The sequence below is a fragment of the Scyliorhinus canicula genome, chromosome 15 (genome assembly GCF_902713615.1).
Source record: "Scyliorhinus canicula chromosome 15, sScyCan1.1, whole genome shotgun sequence".
Lineage (NCBI taxonomy): Eukaryota > Metazoa > Chordata > Chondrichthyes > Carcharhiniformes > Scyliorhinidae > Scyliorhinus > Scyliorhinus canicula.
The window spans coordinates 43,810-52,037 of NC_052160.1; the positions used below are offsets into that span (position 1 = coordinate 43,810).

The following is an 8,228-nucleotide window of genomic DNA, read 5'->3' on the forward strand; positions in this document are numbered from 1 at the left end:
TTTCATCCTGGATCATCTCCACCTCTGGTGCTTCCTGTCTGTACCGGATTTCTTGTGCCCATGTGACGAATTGAAGGTCTGAGCACAAATTATGTTTTCTTCATAATTGACCAACCCAGTCTCTCCATTTTTCTTCCTAACCTGTCGATTTCCTTGACTGCTCCCTCCCACTTTTCCTACACTGCAATTAAAGTTTGCTTTACTAGAGATCCCCAGAATGCATTACTCTCTTCAACAGTGAAGGAACGGCGATATATTTCCAAGTCAGGATGGTGAGTGACTTGGAGGGGAACCTCCAGGTGGTGGGGTTCCCAGGTATCTGCTGCTTTTGTCCTTCTAGATGGTCGTGGTCCAGGGTTTGGACGGTGCTGCCCAGGGAGCCTCGGTGACTCCTGCAGTGCATCCTTTACATTGTACACATGGCAGCCATGGTATGTCGGTGGTGGAAGGGAGTGAATCTTTGTGGGAGTGGTGCCAATCAAGTAGGCTGCTCTGTTCTTCTTGAGTGTTGTTGGAAGTACACTCATCCAGGAAAGTTTAGCTGGGGGCCGGTTTAGCTCAGTTGGTTGGTTAGCTGGTTCATAATGGGAAGCACAGTAGCACAAGTGGATAGCACTGTGGCTTCACAGCGCCAGGGTCCCAGGTTAGATTCCCTGCTGGGTCACTGTCTGTGCGGAGTCCACACGTTCTCCCCAGGTCTGCGTAGGTTTCCTCTTGGTGCTCCGGTTTCCTCCCACAGTCCAAAGACGTGCAGGTTGGGTGGATTGGCCATGATAAATTGCCCTTAGTGACCAAAAAGGTTAGGAGGGGTTATTGGGTGGAAGTGAGGGCTTAAATGGGCTGGTGCAGACTTGATGGTCCGAATGGCCTCCTTTTGTACTGTATGTTCTATGTTCTATTTTCTATCATGCAGAGCGCAGGCCAGCAGTCGGTTCAGTTCCCATACCGGCTAAGGTTATGCATGAAGGCCCCACCTTCTCAACCTTGCCCCTCGCCTGAGGTGTGGTGATCCTCAGTTTAAATCACCACCAGTCAGTTCTCCCTCTCAAAGGGGAAAGCAGCCTGTGGCCATCTGGGACTATGGCGTCTTTACTTACTTTACTCATCCAGGCAAGTGGAGGGTATCCTTTTACATTCCTGACTTGTGCCTGTAAATGTTGTACAGGATTTGGTGAATCAAGAAGTGAGTTACGTGCTCTTTCGCCGTAATATTTATATAGCTAGTCCAGTTCAGTTTCTGGTCAATAGTAACCCCCAGGATGTTGATAGTGGGGGATTGGTGATGGAACACCATTGATTGTCAAGGGGTGATGGTTAGATCCTCTGTTGTTTGAGATTGTCATTTCGTGGCACTGGTGCGGCATGGAAGTCCTTGTTCACGATTCTCTTAAAGTTAACATGAAGGTTCAATTGGCAGTTAGGAGGGCAAATAAGAACTTAAGAACATAAGAACTAGGAATAGAAGTAGGCCATCTGGCCCCTCGAGCCTGCTCCGCCAGTCAATGAGATCATGGCTGATCTTTTGAGGACTCAGCTCCACTTTCCGGCCCCAACTCCATAACCCTTTATCCCTTTATTCTTCAAAAAACTATCTATCTTTACCTTAAAAACATTTAATGAAGGAGCCTCAACTGCTTCACTGGGCAAGGAATTCCATAGATTCACAACTCTTTGGGTGAAGAAGTTCCTCCTAAACTCAGTCCTAAATCTACTTCCCCCAATTTTGAGGCTATGTCCCCTAGTTCTGCTTTCACCCGCCAGTGGAAACAACCTGCCCGCATCTATCCTATCTATTCCCTTCATAATTTTAAATGTTTTGATAAGATCCCCCCTCATCCTTCTAAATTCCAATGAGTACAGTCCCAGTCTACTCAAACTCTCCTCATAATCCAACCCCTTCAGCTCTGGGATTAACTTAGTGAGTCTCCTCTGCTCACCCTCCAGTGCCAGTACGTCCTTTCTCAAGAAAGGAGACCAAAACTGAACACAATACTCCAGGTGTGGCCTCACTAACACCTTATACAATTGCAGCATAACCTCCCTAGTCTTAAACTCCATCCCTCTAGCAATGAAGGACAACATTCCATTTGCCTTCTTAATCACCTGTTGCACATGTAAACCAACTTTCTGTGACTGATGATCAAGAGGCGACTGATAGGGCAGTATATGGCTGGGTTGGAATTGTTCTGTATCTAGTGTACACGACACACCTGGGTAATTTTCCACATTGTCGGGTCGATGCCAGTGTTATGTTTTTCCTGATATGTGCAAGGTCAGAAAGCTTCAAAAACATGCCTCTCTTTTCAACGATAAATTATTTAATTTTCTTCCTGCATTTTTCCATAGATTTCCGATGAAGAGGTTGTGCAGAAAGCTGGATTGAATGTTTCTTGAATTTCATCCTGGATCATCTCCACCTCTGGTGCTTCCTGTCTGTACCGGATTTCTTGTGCCCATGTGACGAATTGAAGGTCTGAGCACAAATTATGTTTTCTTCATAATTGACCAACCCAGTCTCTCCATTTTTCTTCCTAACCTGTCGATTTCCTTGACTGCTCCCTCCCACTTTTCCTACACTGCAATTAAAGTTTGCTTTACTAGAGATCCCCAGAATGCATTACTCTCTTCAACAGTGAAGGAACGGCGATATATTTCCAAGTCAGGATGGTGAGTGACTTGGAGGGGAACCTCCAGGTGGTGGGGTTCCCAGGTATCTGCTGCTTTTGTCCTTCTAGATGGTCGTGGTCCAGGGTTTGGACGGTGCTGCCCAGGGAGCCTCGGTGACTCCTGCAGTGCATCCTTTACATTGTACACATGGCAGCCATGGTATGTCGGTGGTGGAAGGGAGTGAATCTTTGTGGGAGTGGTGCCAATCAAGTAGGCTGCTCTGTTCTTCTTGAGTGTTGTTGGAAGTACACTCATCCAGGAAAGTTTAGCTGGGGGCCGGTTTAGCTCAGTTGGTTAGTTAGCTGGTTCATAATGGGAAGCACAGTAGCACAAGTGGATAGCACTGTGGCTTCACAGCGCCAGGGTCCCAGGTTAGATTCCCTGCTGGGTCACTGTCTGTGCGGAGTCCACACGTTCTCCCCAGGTCTGCGTAGGTTTCCTCTTGGTGCTCCGGTTTCCTCCCACAGTCCAAAGACGTGCAGGTTGGGTGGATTGGCCATGATAAATTGCCCTTAGTGACCAAAAAGGTTAGGAGGGGTTATTGGGTGGAAGTGAGGGCTTAAATGGGCTGGTGCAGACTTGATGGTCCGAATGGCCTCCTTTTGTACTGTATGTTCTATGTTCTATTTTCTATCATGCAGAGCGCAGGCCAGCAGTCGGTTCAGTTCCCATACCGGCTAAGGTTATGCATGAAGGCCCCACCTTCTCAACCTTGCCCCTCGCCTGAGGTGTGGTGATCCTCAGTTTAAATCACCACCAGTCAGTTCTCCCTCTCAAAGGGGAAAGCAGCCTGTGGCCATCTGGGACTATGGCGTCTTTACTTACTTTACTCATCCAGGCAAGTGGAGGGTATCCTTTTACATTCCTGACTTGTGCCTGTAAATGTTGTACAGGATTTGGTGAATCAAGAAGTGAGTTACGTGCTCTTTCGCCGTAATATTTATATAGCTAGTCCAGTTCAGTTTCTGGTCAATAGTAACCCCCAGGATGTTGATAGTGGGGGATTGGTGATGGAACACCATTGATTGTCAAGGGGTGATGGTTAGATCCTCTGTTGTTTGAGATTGTCATTTCGTGGCACTGGTGCGGCATGGAAGTCCTTGTTCACGATTCTCTTAAAGTTAACATGAAGGTTCAATTGGCAGTTAGGAGGGCAAATAAGAATTTAAGAACATAAGAACTAGGAATAGAAGTAGGCCATCTGGCCCCTCGAGCCTGCTCCGCCAGTCAATGAGATCATGGCTGATCTTTTGAGGACTCAGCTCCACTTTCCGGCCCCAACTCCATAACCCTTTATCCCTTTATTCTTCAAAAAACTATCTATCTTTACCTTAAAAACATTTAATGAAGGAGCCTCAACTGCTTCACTGGGCAAGGAATTCCATAGATTCACAACTCTTTGGGTGAAGAAGTTCCTCCTAAACTCAGTCCTAAATCTACTTCCCCCAATTTTGAGGCTATGTCCCCTAGTTCTGCTTTCACCCGCCAGTGGAAACAACCTGCCCGCATCTATCCTATCTATTCCCTTCATAATTTTAAATGTTTTGATAAGATCCCCCCTCATCCTTCTAAATTCCAATGAGTACAGTCCCAGTCTACTCAAACTCTCCTCATAATCCAACCCCTTCAGCTCTGGGATTAACCTAGTGAATCTCCTCTGCACACCCTCCAGTGCCAGTATGCCCTTTCTCAAGTAAGGAGACCAAAACTGAACACAATACTCCAAGTGTGGCCTCACTAACACCTTATACAATTGCAACATAACCTCCCTAGTCTTAAATTCCATCCCTCTAGCAATGAAGGACAAAATTCCATTTGCCTTCTTAATCACCTGTTGCACCTGTAAACCAACTTTCTGAGACTCACTAGCACACCCAGGTCTCTCTGCACAGCGGCATGCTTTAATATTTTATCGTTTAAATAATAACCCCGTTTGCTGTTATTCCTACCAAAATGGATAACCTCACATTTGTCAACATTGTATTCCATCTGGTAGACCCTAGCCCGTTCACTTAACCTATCCAAATCCCTCTGCAGACTTCCAGTATCCTCTGCACTTTTCGCTTTACCACTCATCTTAGTGTCATCTGCAAACTTGGACACATTGCCCTTGGTCCCCAACTCCAAATCATCTACGTACATTGTGAACAATTGTGGGCCCAACACGGATCCCTGAGGGACACCACTAGCTACTGATTGCCAACCAGAGAAACACCCATTAATCCCCACTCTTTGCTTTCTATTAATTAACCAATCCTCTATCCATGCTACTACTTTACCCTTAATGCAATGCATCTTTATCTTATGCAGCAACCTTTTGTGTGGCACCTTGTCAAAGGCTTTCTGGAAATCCAGATATACCACATCCATTGGCTCACCGTTATCTACTGTACTGGTAATGTCCTCAAAAAATTCCACTAAATTAGTTAGGCACGACCTGCCCTTTATGAACCCATGCTGCGTCTGCCCAATGGGACAATTTCTATCCAGATGCCTCGCTATTTCTTCCTTGATGATAGATTCCAGCATCTTCCCTACTACCGAAGTTAAGCTCACTGGCCTATAATTTCCTGCTCTCTGCCTACCTCCTTTTTTTAAACAGTGGTGTCACGTTTGCTAATTTCCAATCCACCGGGATCACCCCAGAGTCTAGTGAATTTTGGTAAATCATCAATAGTGCATCTGCAATTTCCCATGCCATCTTTTTTAGCATTCTGGGATGCATTCCATCAGGGCCAGGAGACTTGTCTATCTTTAGCCCCATTAGCTTGCCCATCACTACCTCCTTAGTGATAACAATCCTCTCAAGGTCCTCACCTGTCATAGCCTCATTTCTATCAGTCGCTGGCATGTTATTTGTGTCTTCCACTGTGAAGACTGACCCAAAAAACCTGTTCAGTTCCTCAGCCATTTCCTCATCTCCCATTATTAAAACTCCCTTCTCATCCTCTAAAGGACCAATATTTACCTTAGCCACTCTTTTTTGTTTTATATATTTGTAAAAACTTTTACTGTCAAGTTTACTCTCATACTCTATCTTACTCTTCTTTATAGCTTTTTTAGACGATTTCTGTTGCCCCCTAAAGATTTCCCAGTCCTCTAGTCTCCCACCAATCTTTGCCGCTTTTTCCTTCAATTTGATACTCTCCCTTATTTCCTTAGATATGCACGGTCGATTTTCCCTCTTTCTACCCTCCTTCCTTTTTGTTGGTATAAACCTTTGCTGAGCACTGTGAAAAATCACTTGGAAGGTTCTCCACTGTTCCTCAACTGTTCCACCATAAAGTCTTTGCTCCCAGTCTACCTTAGCTAGTTCTTCTCTCATCCCATTGTAATCTTCACATTCACTGTTGAGAGAGCTAGAATACAAGAGCAGCGATGTACTTCTGAGGCTATATAAGGCTCTGGTCAGACCCCATTTGGAGTATTGTGAGCAGTTCTGGGCCCCGTATCTAAGGAAGGATGTGCTGGCCTTGGAAAGGGACCAGAGGAGGTTCACAAGAATGATCCCTGGAATGAAGAGCTTGTCGTATGAGGAATGGTTGAGGACGCTGGGTCTGTACTCGTTGGAGTTTAGAAGGATGAAGGGATATCTTATTGAAACTTACAGGATACTGCATGGCTTGGATAGAATGGAGGTGGAGAGAATGTTTCCACTTGTAGGAAAAACTAGAAGCAGGGGGCACAATCTCAGACTAAAGGGACGATCTTTTAAAACAGAGATAAGGAGGAATTTCTTCAGCCAGAGGGTGGTGAATCTGTGGAACTCTTTGCCACAGAAGGCTGTGGAGGCCAAATCGCTGTCTTTAAAACAGATAGACAGTTTTTTGATTAATAAGAGGATCAGGGGTTATGGGGAGAAGGCAGGAGAATGGGGATGAGAAAAATATCAGCCATGATTGAATGGCGGAGCAGACTCGACGGGCCGAGTGGCCTAATTCTGCTCCTATGTCTTCTGGTCTTTTGAATGCAACTCTCCACTTGTCACCCCGAGCCTGGATATTGTCCAGGTCTTGCTGCATTTGGACATGGACTGCTTCATTATCTGAGGAGTCACGAATGGTGCTGAACATTGTGCAGTCATCTGCAAACATCCAGATTTCTGACCTTATGATGGAAGGAAGGTCATTCATGATGCAGCTGAAGATGGTTGGGCCTAGGACACTACCCTGAGGAACTCCTGCAGTGATGTCCTGGAGCTGAGATTATTGGCCTCCAACCACCACAACCATCTTACTTTGTGCCAAGTATGAATCCAACCAGCTGAGTTTCCCCCCATTACCCATAGATTCCAGTTTACCTTGGGCTCTTTGATGCCATACTTGGTCAAATGCTTGATGTCAAGGGTAGTCACTCTAACATCACCTCTGGCATTCAGCTCTTTTGTCCATGTTTGAACCAAGGCTGTAATGAGGGCAGGAACTGAGTGACCCTAGCGGAACCCAAACTGAGCGTCCGTGGTAGGTTATTACTGAGTAAGTGCCGCTTGATAGCAATGTTGATGACTCCTTCCATCATTTTGCTGATAATGGAGAGTAGACTAATAGGGTGGGAATTGGCTGAATTGGATTTGTCCTGTTTCCTGTGTACAGGATACACCTGGACAATTTTTCACATTGGCGGGTAGATGTACTGGAACAGGGGTGGGGTTAGAGGTGTGGCATGTTAGGGTTAGGTGTTTTTCGTGGAATTATTCTGAAGCCTTGAATCTGGCAATGTGCCCTCTCAGCTCTGAAATTGTTATTTTAAAATAGCTGAGCCTCGATAAACTGGAATCACCAAATTTGTAACTTTAACACGCGACCGTTTATATACAGTATCATAATTAAACTGACAGAAAAATGTCACTATCTAATAACTCTTTCCCACCTCCACCTCCCTCACTTTCTAGATGCCCCCACTCTCAGCATACACAGACAAACAGCACAGAGGGGAAAGGGTGATTGAGAGGTAAAGAAAATAGTATTAATAAGGATAAAGAATTTTTGATGCATTAGGATGATTTCCAGTTAATGGGCTGGATTTTCCGTTTCAGAGACTAAAGTGCTGATCCCGGGACTGAATCGCATGAGTTCTATGGTTCCGAAAGTGGTGCCGGTCCTGGAGCGATTCAGGGGAACAGCCAGCGATCGGTTCCTGTGTAATGTTTCCTGAGAACTTGGCAGAAGTGTTTAGACCTGGGAAGGAGAAGGAACGCGCTCTCTCGCTTGCTGAAAGAACTGCTTTATTATTCTAAAGCCAGCGAGGGCCTGACACACCCTTGTAAACTTGAAATGATCCTGAATCGACAGAGAAATTTGAGATTCTGCCAGCTCTGGACTCATGAAGGAAGAGGAGCTGTGTTTTCTCCCTCTCTCTGCTACAGGTTGCCTGTTGTCTCTGTGAGTCTGCAGTGAAGATCATTACAAACTGAAGGAAAAGAGATTCTCCAACTGCAGGCCTAACCTATCCTGGTCCACTCACGTCGACGCTATCACCAAGAAAGCACAACAGCGCCTATACTTCCTCAGGAAACTAAGGAAATTCGGCATGTCCACATTAACCCTTACCAACTTTTACAG

The 8,228-nt window shown here is 45.6% G+C and overlaps 1 long non-coding RNA gene across 1 annotated transcript; it reads left to right on the forward strand.

The window, feature by feature from the left end:
- Positions 1-2,092: 2,092 nt before the first annotated feature.
- On the forward strand, positions 2,093-8,228 carry LOC119978884. The gene is made up of 3 exons (XR_005463592.1): positions 2,093-2,471; positions 7,559-7,617; positions 7,703-8,228. It is a non-coding gene; the product is annotated as an uncharacterized LOC119978884 (long non-coding RNA).